We start from the raw sequence: 16,851 nt of genomic DNA on the forward strand, positions 1-16,851 counted from the left end.
CTTATATATACCATACTTTCTTACTTCCTGTCAGCCTTTCTCTCTTGAATTTTTGTTAATAAAAATTAGCAATTCTCTATTAAAAGAAAGTTTTATGATATTAGTAAATATTTACTTAACATCAGAACCCTAATGTGTTTTTAAGAAGCTAAAGACTAAAAAACAGCCATTATAATGATCCCCTGAAACTCAGAATTTGATTGTTTCTGATGTTTTAGAGAAAGTAATGGTAACACCTACCATTCATTGAGTGTTGACCATCTGCCGGCCACTGTTGTCAGCACTTAGTACATAATCACTCGCCTAACTTCTACAACAGGAGACGAAACTGAGGCACAGAGCAGTCATGGGCCCAGCTCACAGGGCTAGGAGGTGGAGGAGCGTGATTCCAGCCCACAAAGCCCGGATCCAGGGCTTACGCTGTTTCATGACCGTGCTACTTCAGTTTCTGAAGGTATGATAACTGGGGACGTGTAAATAGAAGGCTTCAGAAGCACATTAAATACAGCATTATAAGTTATGTGGAAAAGTAAATAAGCTAAAAATGACTCCAGTAGTTTCAACAACAGTGATACTGTTACATCTGCATTAGACTGGAAGCTCTCATAAAACAGAAACCATTTCTTATTCACATTAGTATTCTCAGGGACTTCCCAGGCGGTCCAGGGGTTAAGAATCCATACTTCCATTGCAGGGGCCTGGTCGAGGAACTTAGATCCCGCATGTCACTCAGCGTAGCCAAAAAATAGATAAATAAAAATAAATGTTTTTAAAAACTAGTATTCCCAGTACAGTGCTTAGCATAAACACTTAATTATTGATCAAGTGAATAAACAAATTATTCACTACCAAGTTTCGAGAACCTTTAAATCACTTAAACAGAACAAGAACAGAACAAGTCACTTGAACAAGAACAGAACAAGTCACTTGAACAGAACAAGGCTTATGCAAGTAGAAATGAGAGAAAACAAACAAAATGACCTTGAGCATTTATAAGAATTTAAAGTTAACAAGCCTTGAGCCAAAAATAAGATCCTTAATGAAACTATAATAAGACAATAAAATAATTTATTGCTGTTTGCAAGTTAGTGGTAAAAATGTGTTTGAAGCATAGGGGAAGTTTCAGGAAAAGTGTCAGTACTTTTTTAGGCAGCTCACCCTCGAGCACTGTTACAGGCTTCTGATATGCTTGATATGAAGCACAGGTTCACCTAAGCTAACAGTGTGGTACAGACTTGGAGGCACTCTAAGAGAAAACATGTATCAAATATAGCTATGGTTTTCCACATTGCAGAAATGACGCGGGCTTAGACCAGTGGTTGGCCAGTGATCACACATAGCCAGTGTCCTGCTTCTACAAAAATAAAACAATAGGAAACATGTATGGGTGAGATTAAAACTTAAGACACAGTCTCATTATAATCAGACAACATTATCATTTACTTTCAACCTTCTGATTGTTCTTATAGAATATGTATGTATACATGGAGTTAGACTCAAGATTATGTCTGAATGTTTCTTGCCATGTATAATGCTGTATCTGTGTCACCGTGTATTTCCACTATTAATAGTTGATTCCCCAGTTCTGTTTTCCAATTTTTTTTCATTCAGTTGCAATAGCCTTGCCTTTTATTTTATTTGTGTGTCTCCACAGCATCCTAAATTGTGATTGTTCAGTAAAGGTTCCCCAAATGGTTAGATAATGCCACCATTACAATTCATTTGCTGAAGAAAAGAACTACATGAAGTTATCCATTTTATCGACAGCTAAATCCCCTGAAGTAGTCTAATGGGTTGCTTGTTTTTGTGCAAACTCAAAAGCACCAAATCTACAAACTAATGATTTTAACATGTCCATCCTATATTGGACTCATTTACAATGCTCTGATTTTGAATTAAAACTCATTAGTATTTTGATGATCTCAAAAAGCAATACCTTACAGATTTGATCCTTTAGACAATAACTGCTGTTCTACAACCAAACACTACAGAAAAGAATGGTAGCCTCACACCTGCCGACGATGGCAAAGGCTGAGTGAGGAGCCTAGATGCACACCCTCATAAGGCTGGAATCAGGCACCTGGACACCCTGACCTGGGGGATGTCACAGAAAGCCCAGCAGCAAGCAGGACTTTCACCCCCAACAGCCAACCCTGAGTCTTCACCGGGGGTGCCTGGACTTGCGCTCCCTCCCTGCTGGGATGGGGTCAGAGGAGGCACTTCCTCCCGTGGCTGAGCAGCAACGAAGCCACCCCACCGCGGTGACAATGCAGACCATGTAGTGAGCCAGAACTCCTACCCCTACTCAAGTGTAATAAACAGTTCCCCTTCCTTTGAGTGTCAGTGGGGGCCAAGTGGGGAGCCCATATGTACACCTGCCCCAGCAGTATAACAAGATGGTGCTTCTTCTCAACCAGAGTAGTGTCTGCTAAAACAAAAGGTCTGAATAAGATCCAGAGTCTCACAACATAATAAAAAATGTGTTTCAAAAGAAAATCACTCGTCAAAGCAGGAACCAGAAAAACCTCAACTTGAATGAAAAAAGACGAGATGCTGATACAGATCACAGAGATGTTAGGATTCTCTGAGAAGGATTCTACAGCAGCCATGATAAAAAAGCTTCCACGTAATTACAAACGTGCTTGAAATTAATGAAAAAATTAGAAAGCTTCAGCAGAGAAACAAACTCAGCAAAGAAAAAGAAGAGATTGAGAAGAACCAAATGGAAATTTTAGAACTGAATAAAAAGCTTGGTGGATAAGCTCAACAGTAGAATGGGAGTGACGAAGAAAATAATCAGTAAACTCAAGATAGCACAATAGAAATTATTCAGTCTGATCAAGAGAGAGAAAGTAGAATAATAATAAAAAATGGCTCAGTGAAACTAATAAGATCTAACATTAGTATTATCAAAAAAAATACTAACTGAAAACTCCTCAAACTTGGTAAAAGGCATAGAATCACAGAATCAGATTCCTTATAGGATAAACCCAAAGAAATCTATACCAAGACACATAATTAAACTTCGGAAAACTAAAGACAGAACAAATCTAGAAAGCCACCAAAAAAAAAAAAAGAAGACAGCGTCCCTATAATAGGAAAACAATCAGAATGACTGGATTTACCATCAGAAACTATGCTGGTCAGAAGGATGTGGCATACTATTTTTAAAGTACTAAAAATAAGAAACTGTCAATGCAGAATCTCATACTCAGAAAAAAAAATAATAACCTTCAAGTATAAAGGGGAAATAAAGACAATCTCAGATGCTTAAGAGAATTGGACACCTACAGACCTACCCTAAAACAATGGCTAAACAGAAAGAAAATATCAAAGGAAGGAAACTTGGAACCCTAGGAGGAAGAAAATACATGGTAAGAATATTGATGAATACAAAAGACTTTCCTTCTCTTCAAGAGTTTTATATTATGTTTGAAGGTGGAAACAAACACTATAAAAATCTGATGTTCTAAATGTATAAAACAGAATTTATAAGACAGTTTATTATAGATGAGGGAGGGTAAAGGGTCAAAAACAGAGGTTACAGGCCTTGCAATCCCCTAGGCAATCTTCTGGCATCACAGCTAGAGAGCATGACCCACTGCTGGAGAATCAGTAAGCTAAGTGTGCAATTACAGCCCACTCTGTCTTTTTTAAGATAAAAAGTATTAGCAGAGGGGAACAGGTTCTCATACTGAAGAAGGTAGGGTAAGCGTTTGACCCAATATTTTCCACTATGATTACTATTCTCTTTCCATTAAAGAGAAGAGAGAATCAAGATTATATGAAGAAAAAAATGAATCGAGATTGTAAAATTTAAAATCCTGTTTCAGTTCATTCAGTTGCTTAGTCGTGTCTGACTCTTAGTCTTTGTCCGACCCCATGAATCGCAGCACGCCAGGCCTCCCTGTCCATCACCATCTCCCGGAGTTCACTCAAACTCGTCCATCGAGTCAGTGATGCCATCCAGCCATCTCATCCTCTGTCGTCCCCTTCTCCTGCCCCCAATCCCTCCCAGCATCAGGGTCTTTTCCAATGAGTCAACTCTTCACATGAGGTGGCCAAAGTACTGGAGTTTCAGCTTTAGCATCATTCCTTCCAAAGAAATCCCAGGGCTGATCTCCTTCAGAATGGACTGGTTGGATCTCCTTGCAGTCCAAGGGACTCTCAAGAGTCTTCTCCAACACCACAGTTCAAAAGCATCAATTCTTCCACGCTCAGACTTCTTCACAGTCTAACTCTCACATCCATACATGACCACAGGAAAAACCATAGCCTTTTTAGTCAAGTCCCATACAGTTTTTTAAATTTCTCAAATACCTGTGCGTTCACCATTGCAGATGATTAAATCAGTGCACAACAGCTGAGTTTTAGCTGCAATTACATCACATTCACTTTTTTTAAATGACCATTTCAGAAAACATACTTCCAAAAAACTGAAACTTATTTACATTTCTTATAGGAAATATATGTCAGAATTGAAATTTCATTAAAAATATGGTTTCTTGCACATCATTCTTCCCTCTGGATAGACAACAGATGTGGATGGATACTGTTTAGGTGAATCATGAGACATTTTTCCAGTGATGAAAGCTGTGTACATCACAGTTTTCTTATCTATGAAGTGATAAGACAGAGACAGTACATGAGCTGCCTCCCTATAGGGTTACTTCTGAATTAAATGAAATAATGCAAGCCTAAGCTTTAAAAAGAAAAATTTTATGGAAATGTAAAATAATACATATGCACACATCAAAAAGAATATTTTTGTACTTGGTAAATGCAGAATGGCTCAGCAGTGAAGAATCCGCCTACCAATGCAGGAGATGCAGATTCTATCCCTGGGTGGAGAAGATCCCCTCAAAGAGGAAATGGCAACCCACTCCAGTATTCTTGCCTGGGAAAACCTATGGACAGAGAAGCCTGGTGCGCTACAGTCCATGGGGTCGCAAAGATTCAGACACGACTTAGTGACTAAACAATAACAGATGCAGAATAATATATTTTATTGTTTATGACCTTTATTCTAAGGTAATATGACTTTTTTTTTCCCTCCACCCAAACTTCTCTTTTAAAGAGGAAAGCCAAAAGTAATGAATCGGTTTTCTTCTATGCTTAACTATTTTCAATAGAGGTCTTAAAAGTAGACTAAGGCTCACCAAACAATATGCAGTATGGTAGAAGCACAGACACGATTAAGATCCTTTATTAATCTTAAATTCTGTATGAACATGAAACATTATATTTGTACAGAAAATGCTTTCAGAGATGTTCTTTTAGTCTCATTTAAAGAGTTTTTAATATCTCTTCTATTTCTCCTAGGATTCATTCCATCAGAAGTCATCTATAAATTAAAAATAAAGAGCAGTGTGTGTTTGATAAACTTTATCAAGCCCTTATAAAAAAGAAAATGTCACAGAGCATGGCAAAAAGTCAACCTGTTGATAAACACCAGGGAGAAACTTGCATCTTCCAGCCAGGCAACTTGCTGGTCTAGTGGGCTCAGCCTGTCCTTTAAAATAGAAAGGGAGAAACTTTTCCTCATCAATTTGAGTTAAAGGCAAAAACTTGAAGGGTTTGGTTAAAGGGATGGTATTAGGAGGTGGGGCCTTTGGGGATGATTAGGTTTAGATAGGGTCATGAGGGAACCTGAGGTCACATGGGAAGCCCCCATGACAGAGTCAGTGTCCTTACAAAAGAGAAAGAGAGGAGAGCTTGCTCTCTTGGGCACGAGGCTATAACGCAAAGACAACCATGTGCAAACAAGGAAAAAGCGTTCTCACCACACACCGAATCTGCTGACACCTTGATCTTGGACTTCTAGAACTGTGCTGTGAGAAATAAATTTCAGTTGGTTAAGACACCTGTGCTGAATAGCAAAACTGAACCATAACTCTGTGATGCCTTAGGATACTGCCTTCTATTTCAGAACATATTCACAAAGTTCCCAAATCAAAACTAAATTTATCTTCATCTTAAACTCCTGCTATTCAAAAAGAATGGGACCCCACAGAGTTCTGGAGGGATCAGATGCCACAAAATCAAGCACCACAACCCACAAAAATGATACTGAAATAAGTAGATGATATTTAAATGAAAAAGTCATTATAACTGGTTTGGAGTATGTAAAATATACCATCAAATAATTAACTTCTACATAAAAATAAGAATAAACCTTATCCTTACTATAAAGGTAAGTTTTGTGAACTATATGACTCTCTCTCCAAGTCCTTCAACGTGCCCACCACTTCCCCAAAATGACCATAAATCACCCCTAACTTCACCCCTCAACACACACACAAACGCACAATTATTGTTAGATTTTCAAAAAGAAGACCAGAGGCAGGCATTGGTACAACAGATGTACAAAGCAGGATCTTTGCATCTATGGTTTACTGCAGACTTTGTCGCAACCTTGCACTGTGCTGGGCATATGACAAGTGAAAAGAATGAACCTTCTCACGGGTGAGGGGGCTACCCTACCACCGGTTTATGGGCTGCAGGAGCTCACGTTCTGCCAAGTTCTTGTAATTCAGAAAAGGGAGGAGGGTTTCATTTTGCCATGGTTTTCAGGTTTTGAACCAAAATCTTACTGGCATTTCTACCAAATCACAACCCATGACTGAATGACCCATGAATCCTGTAGTGTAGTTTTTTGGTGGAAGTTGTAATGCGTGTGCGTGCTCACCCAGTCCTGTCCGACTCCTTGTGATCCCATGGACTGTAGCCCGTCAAGCTCTTCTGCCCGTGGAATTTTCCAGGCAAGAACACTGCGGTGGGCTGCCATGCTCTCCTCCAGGGGATCTTCCCAAACCAGGGATAGAATCCGTGTCTCCTCTGTCACCTGCTCTAACCAGCAATACAATTGCAGCCAAACAAAAAAATCAAAACGTGAGAAATAGTGTTTAGATTTCCTGTTGCAAGAATATTCAGCTTCTGAAAAATGGGGTGTCAACTCTGAGCCTTCCTTCCCAGAGTCAGCATTTTCTCCTTGGAAATCAGATCTGATTGTTCAGGGGGTCTAAAGGATTATTAACCTGCTCTCCTAGGTTTAGGGGATACATGATAGGCATGGAATAAGTGACAGGCTAACTTCTGGATGCCAAAATTTCTTGGCATGTAAACGAGAATGTACAGAAAACACAGACTCCACATACTCAAAGAATCTGCAGAAGCAAGTCCTGCCAAGAACCCAGAGAACTCAGAGAACCTATAAAGACTGTGCTGGAAGCCCAAGCCAGCACTGCAGAGATTATGGCTTCTTGCTCTGCGTTGAGTCCTCTGCCTTGTCTAATGCACCTAAGGGAAGGAAACAGTGGCTGGGTCATTTCTTACCAACATTAAAAAAACAAATATGCTACAGGGTATCAATTCTGAGGATCTAATTAGTTTACCTGCAATAAAATGCCCAGGAGGTGCGATTGGTAGCAGTCCAAAGGTTCCTTGGACTTTCACACCCAGAGCGATCTCAAAACACCTAGCCTGGAGCACAGGTGTATAAAGATGATTCAAGCGCTAACACAAATGCTGTTTTACACAGGGTCGTTGCTCAGAGGACAACAGTGTGATAATGCAAGCATGGCATCTGCCATAGGAAGAAAGTGCAGTGCTTTGAGGACAAGAAAAGGCAGTTCAATTCACGGCCTTGCGTTTCAGGGGTATCAGGACCTTGTGGAGGACCGATTTTCCTACATACAGCAGCAAACTGAATACTGTTCCTTGTGGCTTTATTCTCCTTTCTAGTATTCTTTCATCCCTGCAGTAAATGCCTTCTCTATGAAGAACCGCTGGCTGATGGGGGTCAAAGGCCATCAGTAAGCTAGTGGCATTTCATACACATGTTCTGAGCGGGTTCGAGGGGCCCACAGCGACCTCAAAAGGCAGGCTATCCAGGGGGATAGCCAGGCCGTGAGCAAGGAAGGTTGTCCATTAACCCATTAACGTTGCTCAGTGCCCATAAGGTTGTACCTTTATTAGATGAGATAACAGTATATATTATAGGCTCGGCTGTTAAGCAAATAAATACGGGTAAGGAAACGACAACCCACAAAATTACATACCTAGTTTTAACCACCACTCACCACTCTGAGTGAGTCGATTTTCATCCGCTTATGCAGGGGCAAACCAGTTACTCTGGCGCTGTCGGTTGGGGGTAATGACCCCCTTTACTCTTGCAAAGCAAGTAAGAGACAAACAGCAAGGAACAGCCACCCTCGGGGCCCAGAAACACGTCGGGAAGAGCCACTTGTTGGAGGTGGCGGTTTCCAAACCGATTTATCGGTCCCACACCTCGAGTTCTGGAAACGGTACTCCGGCCTCGGGCTCCAGATGGGGAGGCAGGACGTCTCGGGGAGAGAGACGCGAGGTGCCCCCGCCGCCCAGCCGAGGGGGCCGAGCCGCGGACAAGGGGAGTCGGGTCTCACGGAAGGACGGGGACGCCGCCCGGGGGCCCGGGAGACCCCGCGCCGGGACGTCCCCGAGGCGCCCCCGCCGCGGGCTTCCGCGCACGTGGCCGCGGGGCGGGCCGCGCTCCCCCCTCCTCGCGGGCTCCCCGAGCGGCTCTGGGCGCGCGGCGGCGGCGGGCGGGGGCGGACCCGCGAGCAGGGCTCCTGGCGGCTTTCCAGGTCGGCGCACTAATACGGGCGATGAGGCTTCGCGGCTCCAGTCTGACTGACGCCGCCTGGGGCCGCCGCCGCCGCCGCCGCTGCAGCCGCTGTCTCGGTCCCCGCCGCCGCCGCCGCCGCCGCCGGGCCCTGCAAGGCGCTGGGCGCGCGCAGCCAGGCAGTGAGTGCAGCTGCTCCGAGCGGGCGGCCGGGGGACCCACCTCGGGGCGGGGGGCGGCCAGACCTCCGTGGGTGGGTGGGTGAGGGGGGGCGATGAGTAGCTGCGCGGGGACAGGTAAGAGATGCCTTCCCCGGCGCGCGCCGGGCGTGTGAGTGTCTGGACGCGTGTGCAGCGAAGTTTTTCTTCCACAGGGAAGGGTCTGGCGTGTGGCGGGGGCTCTTTGTGCTCCCTGTCCCTGTGTCTCCTTGGTGGGGCCTGTCTGAGGTGGGGCGGGAGGGGACGGCTCCGGGGAGACGGCCGCGCGGGCCGCCGGCACCCGGGACCTGTCAGCGAAGGCTCGGCCCGCCGGCGTGCGGGGCTGTGGCCGGGGGAGAGGGCAGGGGTGCGCGCTAGCCGTCCGTACCCCCCACCCCTTCCCACCCCCGGCCCGGGGCTGGGTCCGCACCGAGGACAGGCTCCATGGAGACCCAGACTCGCAGCTAAATAACCGTTTGCCGTGGCCGGAGGGCTTGGGGAGGACACTGGAGAAATCGGGGTGCATGCAGGGCAGCGAATGTGACTCAGCTGGCCTCCCCGGCCTCCTGTCTCATACCGTTTTTACTCTGCTTACCTTTGAGGCGCGCGAAATGAGCAGGGGGGGAAAAAAAGTTAGGAATGTTGTTCAAGTGTCTCTAGGCTAACACTTGGATTGTGTTGGGAGCCGGGGTGTTTGTCTTTTTCCTTCGCCTGCCATTCGGTGCCAAGTCTCCGCAGAGGGGAGGGGGGCGAGGTGGGGAACAGATACAGGAGACGAAGTGACGCCAGCATTGTGATGGGAAGGAGGGGGGTGCGTTTTTATGGATGGCTAATCGCTGACAAGTCTTCCCGTTACTATTCCTTCCTCCTCCCACCCTTGACAGTGGAAATTTGAAATGATGGTTTAGAAATACTCCGTTGACTTGTTTCTGGGCGGGAACTGGGTACTCGTGAGAAATAAGCTACAAATGAGGTAAAATCGAGTTTGGGAATGAAATTGCACGTAAATTCTTTACCCAGTAATTCACAGTCGGATACACACCCACAGGTCACTGTGGATGGCTTTGAACGGATCCAGTTAACAAGTACCATTTTCAGTGGCTTACCAGATTTCCCGGATGATCTTTTGGAAGCGTTGCTGAACAGGAATGATAGAGGATAGCTGTAAATTCATAAGGCACTTAATAATGCTAGCTCCTTGGCCATAACTGAGCCAGACATTTGAGGCATCCCTCTGGGTGGGTGATAAATTAATCCTACAGCGTATCTTCTGCCTTGAGATTACTGTCGCTGTGAGGGAATGCCATTGAATGTTTACATTGTAGAAATAGTGATCTATATTTAAAAAGGAAGTAAAAGTAAAACCCAAACACATTCTTTTAACTCCAGATAGACAGTTCAATTAGTAAGTGCCCCTATGTTTGTAGGAAACCATGAGCAAGATTTTGGACCGCTTTCAAGTTTGTGGTTATCCAAGAAGGACACTGCAGATAAGAAAATGATGTAATCATTTATAAATAAGGAGTGTTTAAAATATATTATGATAGAAGTTGCAAATAACATATCAGAAAAGTAACTTTTAGTGGCAATGATCGCCTTCATTGATGGCAAGACAACTGTCTTTAGCGGACAGCCTTCAGCCTGTTAATCTATTCTGACACAACCAACTCCCATTTTTATGCTTGACTGGCCATCTTTGTCAGAGCTGTTTTTTGCTTGGGCTCTGTGGTTTCAAGCTATGTTTAAGAGAATGCCAACATACTCTTGATCTGAGCAAACTCATTTTTATCAGTACAGTGTTTGCTAAAAATCAAAGATACAAACAAATTTTAGGCTAAACCTCTAAATACTTTGCAATTCTCACATCTTTGTTATTTGGTAAAGTCAGCATGAGCTATTTGACTTTGCTTCTTTTAAAATTTTCTTCTTTTTTGATATATTTCCATTTAATGAGTAATCAGAAAATATTCACAAATGTCAATTACTACTCTCTGATTGCCCAAGACCATGCATGGGATGAGACAGAAAGGTTTTTGTTGTTAATGAAACATTGCTAAGGATTCTAGAAGTAATAAACAACTGGTAAATTTGTTTATCCTTTCTAATCATGTGGTCAGTTGGAGGAAAAAAATCTGTCCAGAAATTATTTCATAAAGATTAAAATAGTCAATTTCAATTTTACAAACAGTTTCATTCTTCTTAATGAGAGTACAATTTTCCTTTGCTGTATTTGAAGAGTTGGTATTTAATAAGTGGTCACCATAGCACTTAGGCAACTATCTAGTTTATATCTGACATCCCCTCTGCAATAAATAAAACAGCAATTTCATTATGTTTGGCTTAAGTATGTTGGAAATAATACTTATACACAAAATGTACTCTGATATAAGGAAAGCTAAAAGTTATGAAAATGAAGAATTGGTTTTTCTTAAATTTGGAAAACATACTACCTTGAATTTTAAAGCTCTAACGAGGCATAGTGCAGATTTTCTGCTCATCACATCTAACATTTAGTGAGAAATTCAGAAGCGGGAAATAGTCTGGAATGAAACTATAAATGTAACAGTACATCGAAAGCATGAGTCTCTTCAAATAGTTGTAATTCTAGGCTGTTGGATTTATATTTCCTTGGTTACTGTTGCCAGTGAGTTGAAAAGTTATTCTAAAGGGGGGAAAAAAGCAAACAGCAAATTTGTGAGTGAATTTAATGGTATGAGCACGTTAGAACACTGACCTAGTGAACTGTTCATGACAAGAGTAGGGGCATAACAACAAGAAAAAAATAAATATCTTTTGGATATAAACTAACCTTTAAAAATAAATATTCCTATAAAATTATGTCTCTCAAGAAACGTGGGCTAACTAGAGTTAAGATTTCAAGATGTTTGTTAGTGTTAGAAACCATCAGACCCATAGAAGCTGAGTGTTCTTGCCAGTGGCCCACAGCCTGACACTTGCCACCCCAAACCACCTGAACAGCACCCACTGCTCTCTGTGTCGGCCTTGAGCTCACCCCAGACCAATTTCCAGGCTTATCTTCTCACTCCTTCCATATTTTATGCTGCAATTAAAATAAAGAATTGTGATTTCCCCTGCTCATTGCCCTGGCTTTCCTCTCCTCTGCACGTGTCCTCACGCCAAGGCCTAGATCGCCTCCCTCTGCCTCCCCACCTCTCGCCAGATCCACAGACCTGCCAGCACCTTCCTCATCTTTTACAGTCCTGTCCAGGTGCGTCCTCCTTTGACACCTAATGGCCCTTGGCATTTTGCACCCTTGTGTCTTGCCTTTTGGTGAATTCCTTATGTGCTAATTTCGTTCTTCTCCTCAGACAGTCCTGTCAAAACTTTACGAAGGAAGGGACCTTGTTTTATCTATCTTTTCTATTTGTTTCATGCCGACTACAGTGCCCTGGCTAGTGCTTTGTCAATAAATATTAATTCAGTGGCACGTCTTTCACTGAACCCATGGTCTGAAATAAAATCTGTAAAGGAGTTTCCCCTAAATGATAGGTATTAATGGTCCATCTTTACGAAGCCAGTGTTGAGCTGGGGCTGAGGACTGAGGACTTGTGGAGAGACGGTAGAAAGTGACCCCACCCCCTACCCCTGGCCAGTAGAGCCTCTTTCTCCTGAAAATTGTGGTTGAGTGTTAGAGTCAGGAAAGCTTCTATGATACTCTTATTGCATTAGCAATTTTCCATATCAGATTCACTACACACACAATGGAAACCATTTAGCAAAGAAAAACCCAGATTTTTAATGTGATACGGCTACCACAATGAAACCCTAATTCGATTCCACAGAAAATTGCTAACACAATATGCCGACCCCCTTCCCCCGCCAGCAGTAGCCACAGAAAAACTGTTTTTAGTGTATGTGTTTCAAACTCTGCTCACAAAAGAAGCTACTGCTGCTGAGATGAGCTTCTGTTTTGATCAGGTTGGATGTAGAAGGGGTCTCGTCAGGCTTGTCAGAAGACCTGAATCCCCCTTCTGTATATTACTCATTACGTTACCAAAAGATACTAAACCCCGTCTTAACATGCATCACGTTCTGTTTAGTGGTTTGAATTAATAGAGTTAACATAATGTAAAAAATACAGTTTGTATATAAATATCATGCCTATATAATATAGTTGATTATACAGTTTTAATTGGGAAGTCTAATGAACTCAAAACAAGTTTTCTAAACTCAAGAGACTCTGAAATAAAGTTTAAATGCAAAATTTAAAGTGAAAATGCATGAATATTAAGATACAGATGATAAATGTGGATGTGCAGAGCTGTATCATGTCAGAAGTCCTAACCCCCGAAGAACTGTTGGTTCTCGTGCTTCATTCCCTAAACCATTTTTAATTCAAAGACAAAACTTTAATCCATGAAATCAGTGTAAAGGAGTTCTCCAAAGTCCTGATTTTTCCAAAAAGACAGCTTTTATTTTCTTTTTTGGTGGGGGCTAAATACTATCAAAATCGTTCTCTCTCTCCCTTCTGATTATCTGATATCACTGGTGGGGATTATTTTTATATATAAATTTCTCTTAGGGAAATTTAATATTTCATATCCGATGACTTCCTTTTTCCCCTTTGTCACATTGCCTTTGAGGAACTGTACATAGGAAACGTGTATTCTTCAATCACACAGCGGGTTTAGGGCTGCAGTTGTACAAAGCTGTCTCTGTTTACAAACACTGGGATTATCGGGGATGGCCATCTAGTTTCCTTCGCACTAGACAGATAAGAGTTCACATGTGCTCTGGGGGCACCCAGGTGTATTGATGGCCTTGGGGATTCGTCCTGAAGCAAATGAGAAGGTTTGGAAGTGGTGGAGGTGTCAACACTCTGAAGGAGCAACGGCTTCACCTGATCGATTCTGAGAGCACCTCCCCAGCCGGGCAGTGGGGGGCTCCTGCCTTCATAAACCCTTCTTAACCCATGAAATATCTTCTTCCGTGTAGCCTAATATTTTTCATTTTTTAATCTGTTAAACTGCTTGGAAGCTGATCGATTGTAGATTTGCTCTAGTTAATGTGTGTGTGTGTGTGAGTTTGTTTTTAGAAACTGCAGTCCATTGTGAAATAGGTATTTGAGGCAGTTTATCAAAAGCCTGGAAGGACTTTGTCCCAAGCACTTATGGGCTTTGGAAGGTTTAGAGCAGGTTTGCAGATTTTTTTTTCTTAAGGAGAGGGTGATGGATAGTAGAGTTCATCTAAAGTGGTACAACTTGCGTTCTGAGTTGTTTAGTTGCTAAGTCATGTCCAACTCTTTGTGACCCCATGGACTATAGCCCGCCAGGCTCTTCTGTCCATAGGTTTTCCCAGGCAAGAATACTGGAGTGGGTTGCCATTTCCTTCTTCAGGGGATCTTCCCAACCCAGGGATCGAACCCATGTCTCCTGTATTGGCTGGCTGGCTGGCAGATTCTTCACTGCTGAGCCACCAGGGAAGCCCTGCTTTCTGAATACTTGTATCTAATTTAATTGACTTGGTAGTACCACATTTCAGAAAACAACTCGGATAAAGATGACAAATTCCATCAGAATTCTCCATCTCTTGGTAGAATATTTAATATCTCCTGTTAATCACACTTCATTATAAATCCATTCATTCATCTTGCCTTTTTATTTACTAAGACTCACACTTGACAGAATTGGAGTTCTGTAGGAAGAGTAGGTCATTTAAAAGCTGGTGCATTAGGACACGTGCAAGGATTGGAGGCACCTGAGCTTGAGAGCGGAGAAGGCAATGGCACCCCACTCCAGTACTCTTGCCTGGAAAATCCCATGGATGGAGAAGCCTGGTAGGCTGCAGTCCATGGGGTCGCTAAGAGTCGGACACAACTGAGCGACTTCACTTCCACTTTTCACTTTCATGCATTGGAGAAGGAAATGGCAACCCACTCCAGTATTCTTGCCTGGAGAATCCCAGGGATGGTGGAGCCTGTTGGGCTGCCGTCTATGGGGTTGCACAGAGTCGGACACGACTGAAGCGACTTAGCAGCAGCAGCAGCAGAGCTTGAGAGGGTGCAGCAGAAAGCAGGTCGGCAGATGCCAAAGGTGGACATCACCTATTTGGGTTAGTTTTAGCAATATTAGAGGCCACCTGTACCAGGAGTACAGGTGAATATTCACTGGAAGGACTGATGCTGAAGCTGAAACTCCAATCCTTTGGCCACCTGATGCGAAGAACTGGCTCATTGGAAAAGACCCTGATGCTAGGCAAGATTGAAGACAGAGGAGAAGGGGACGACAGAGGATGAGATGATTGGATGGCATCACCAACTTGATGGACATGAGTTTGACCAAGCTGCGGAGTTGGTGATGGACAGGGAAGCCTGGCGTGCTATAGTCCATGGGGTCGCAAAGAGTCAGACACAACTGAGCGACTGAACTGAATCGTACCAGGAGTGGAGAGCCTCTTGGTGGGCTGGCCAGCGAATTTATCATCTCTCAGGACATCGTTTCTCTGGGGAAAGGAATTCCAATTTTCCGATGACCACACAGAAATGTATATGACTTGTTTGTAAAGTGGGACCACCAGGGGTTAAAACATGAGTGATTATTATTAATGATATGAGTGATTATTAGAAGCCAGTGAGTGTGAAAAATGAGAAAATGTGTTACATTAAAAAGATATGCGGCCCCAAGTGCTTTTCTTTCCCTTGTTGACACCTTTATATCATTCTTGCCCTATCTCCTAGTGAAGTGAAGTGCAAGTCGCTTAGTCGTGTCCAACTCTTTGTGACCCCATGGACTACATAGTCCATGGAATTCTCCAGGCCAGAATACTGGAGTGAGTACCTTTTCCCTTCTCCAGGGAATCTTCCCAACCCAGGAATCAGACTGGGGTCTTCTGCATTGCAAGCGGATTCTTTACCATCTGAGCTACCGGGGAAGAATCCATTTCTATTTCCTAGGGGTAGTTGGATTTCATTTTTAGGAGCAAAAGTTGAATGTGATGTTTGTCAAAGACAAACCCTTGTGTACATATATGCTTTCCTTAGGATTTATTATTTATTTTGTGTTTCCCAAGGCAGTTGTTAGGTGTTGGATGCTTGCAAACAGTGACAGATTGGTGCCTGGGTGTTATTTCAAACGAGTGTTACCTTCTTTGTGTGATAATTGAACTAAATTGACTGCAAACAGTCATTTAAAAAATGTTTTTAAATACTGTATTGATTATGTTTTGGGGGTCTTCTTAAAATGTGATTTGTGGCTGTAAAAGTTGCTCTGGAAAGTGGGACTGACACATTTGGTCTTTCATTGAGTGTTATTTACTCTATGTCTCTTGTACCTATACTGCCTGTGAGGCCCCAAACCAGGCCCTCGGGACCATATAAAAAGGTGACCACATAAAGTAGCATAACAAAGTAAAACTCTGGTCTCCAGGATTTCTTAGCCTAATGAAGAGAGAGAGAGGTCAGGAAAGCAAATATCAAAATGTGTACCCAAGACTTTTTATACCAAAAATTGTCATCTGATTTTTGTATTCTGATTTCTTGCCTCTTTTTCTGGCTAAAATTCCATTTTAACTGTGTGTGAATTTTGAGTCATTCTTGACAAGGATAATTAGGACCATAGTATGATCCTTACAGTCCAAAGCCCCATATAAATAAAGAAGGCTGAGTGCCAAAGAATTGATGCTTTTGAACTGTGTGGTGTTGGAGAAGACTCTTGAGAGTCCCTTGGACTGCAAGGAGATCCAACCAGTCCATCCTAAAGGAAATCAGTCCTGAATATTCATTGGAAGGACTGATGCTGAAGCTGAAACTCCAATCCTTTGGCCACCTGATGCGAAGAACTGACTTGTTGGAAAAGACCCTGATGCTGGGAAAGATTGAAGGCAGGAGGAGAAGGGGACGACAGAGAACGAGCTGGTTGGATGGCATCACCGACTCCATGGACATGAGTTTCAGCAAGCTCCAGGAGATGGTGAAGAACAGGGAAACCTGGCATGCTGCAGTCCATGGGGTCACAAAGGGTCAGACATGACTGAGCAACTGAACAGCAACAGAGGACTGTAAGCAGAGATGAAACAGAAGGCATCATGGGAATA

The 16,851-nt window shown here is 43.0% G+C and overlaps 1 protein-coding gene across 2 annotated transcripts in view; it reads left to right on the forward strand.

Annotated features, from left to right (window-relative positions):
• The first annotated feature begins 8,403 nt into the window (after positions 1–8,403).
• Positions 8,404–16,851, forward strand: part of SMAD9 (SMAD family member 9) — a 61,091-nt gene continuing 52,643 nt past the window's right edge. For both annotated transcript variants that reach the window (XM_055542339.1, XM_055542340.1), the window contains exon 1: positions 8,404–8,784. The gene's annotated coding sequence lies outside the window, so the exon portion shown is untranslated. The remainder of the gene's footprint in view (positions 8,785–16,851) is intronic.

Source organism: Bubalus kerabau, chromosome 12 (genome assembly GCF_029407905.1).
Source record: "Bubalus kerabau isolate K-KA32 ecotype Philippines breed swamp buffalo chromosome 12, PCC_UOA_SB_1v2, whole genome shotgun sequence".
Lineage (NCBI taxonomy): Eukaryota > Metazoa > Chordata > Mammalia > Artiodactyla > Bovidae > Bubalus > Bubalus kerabau.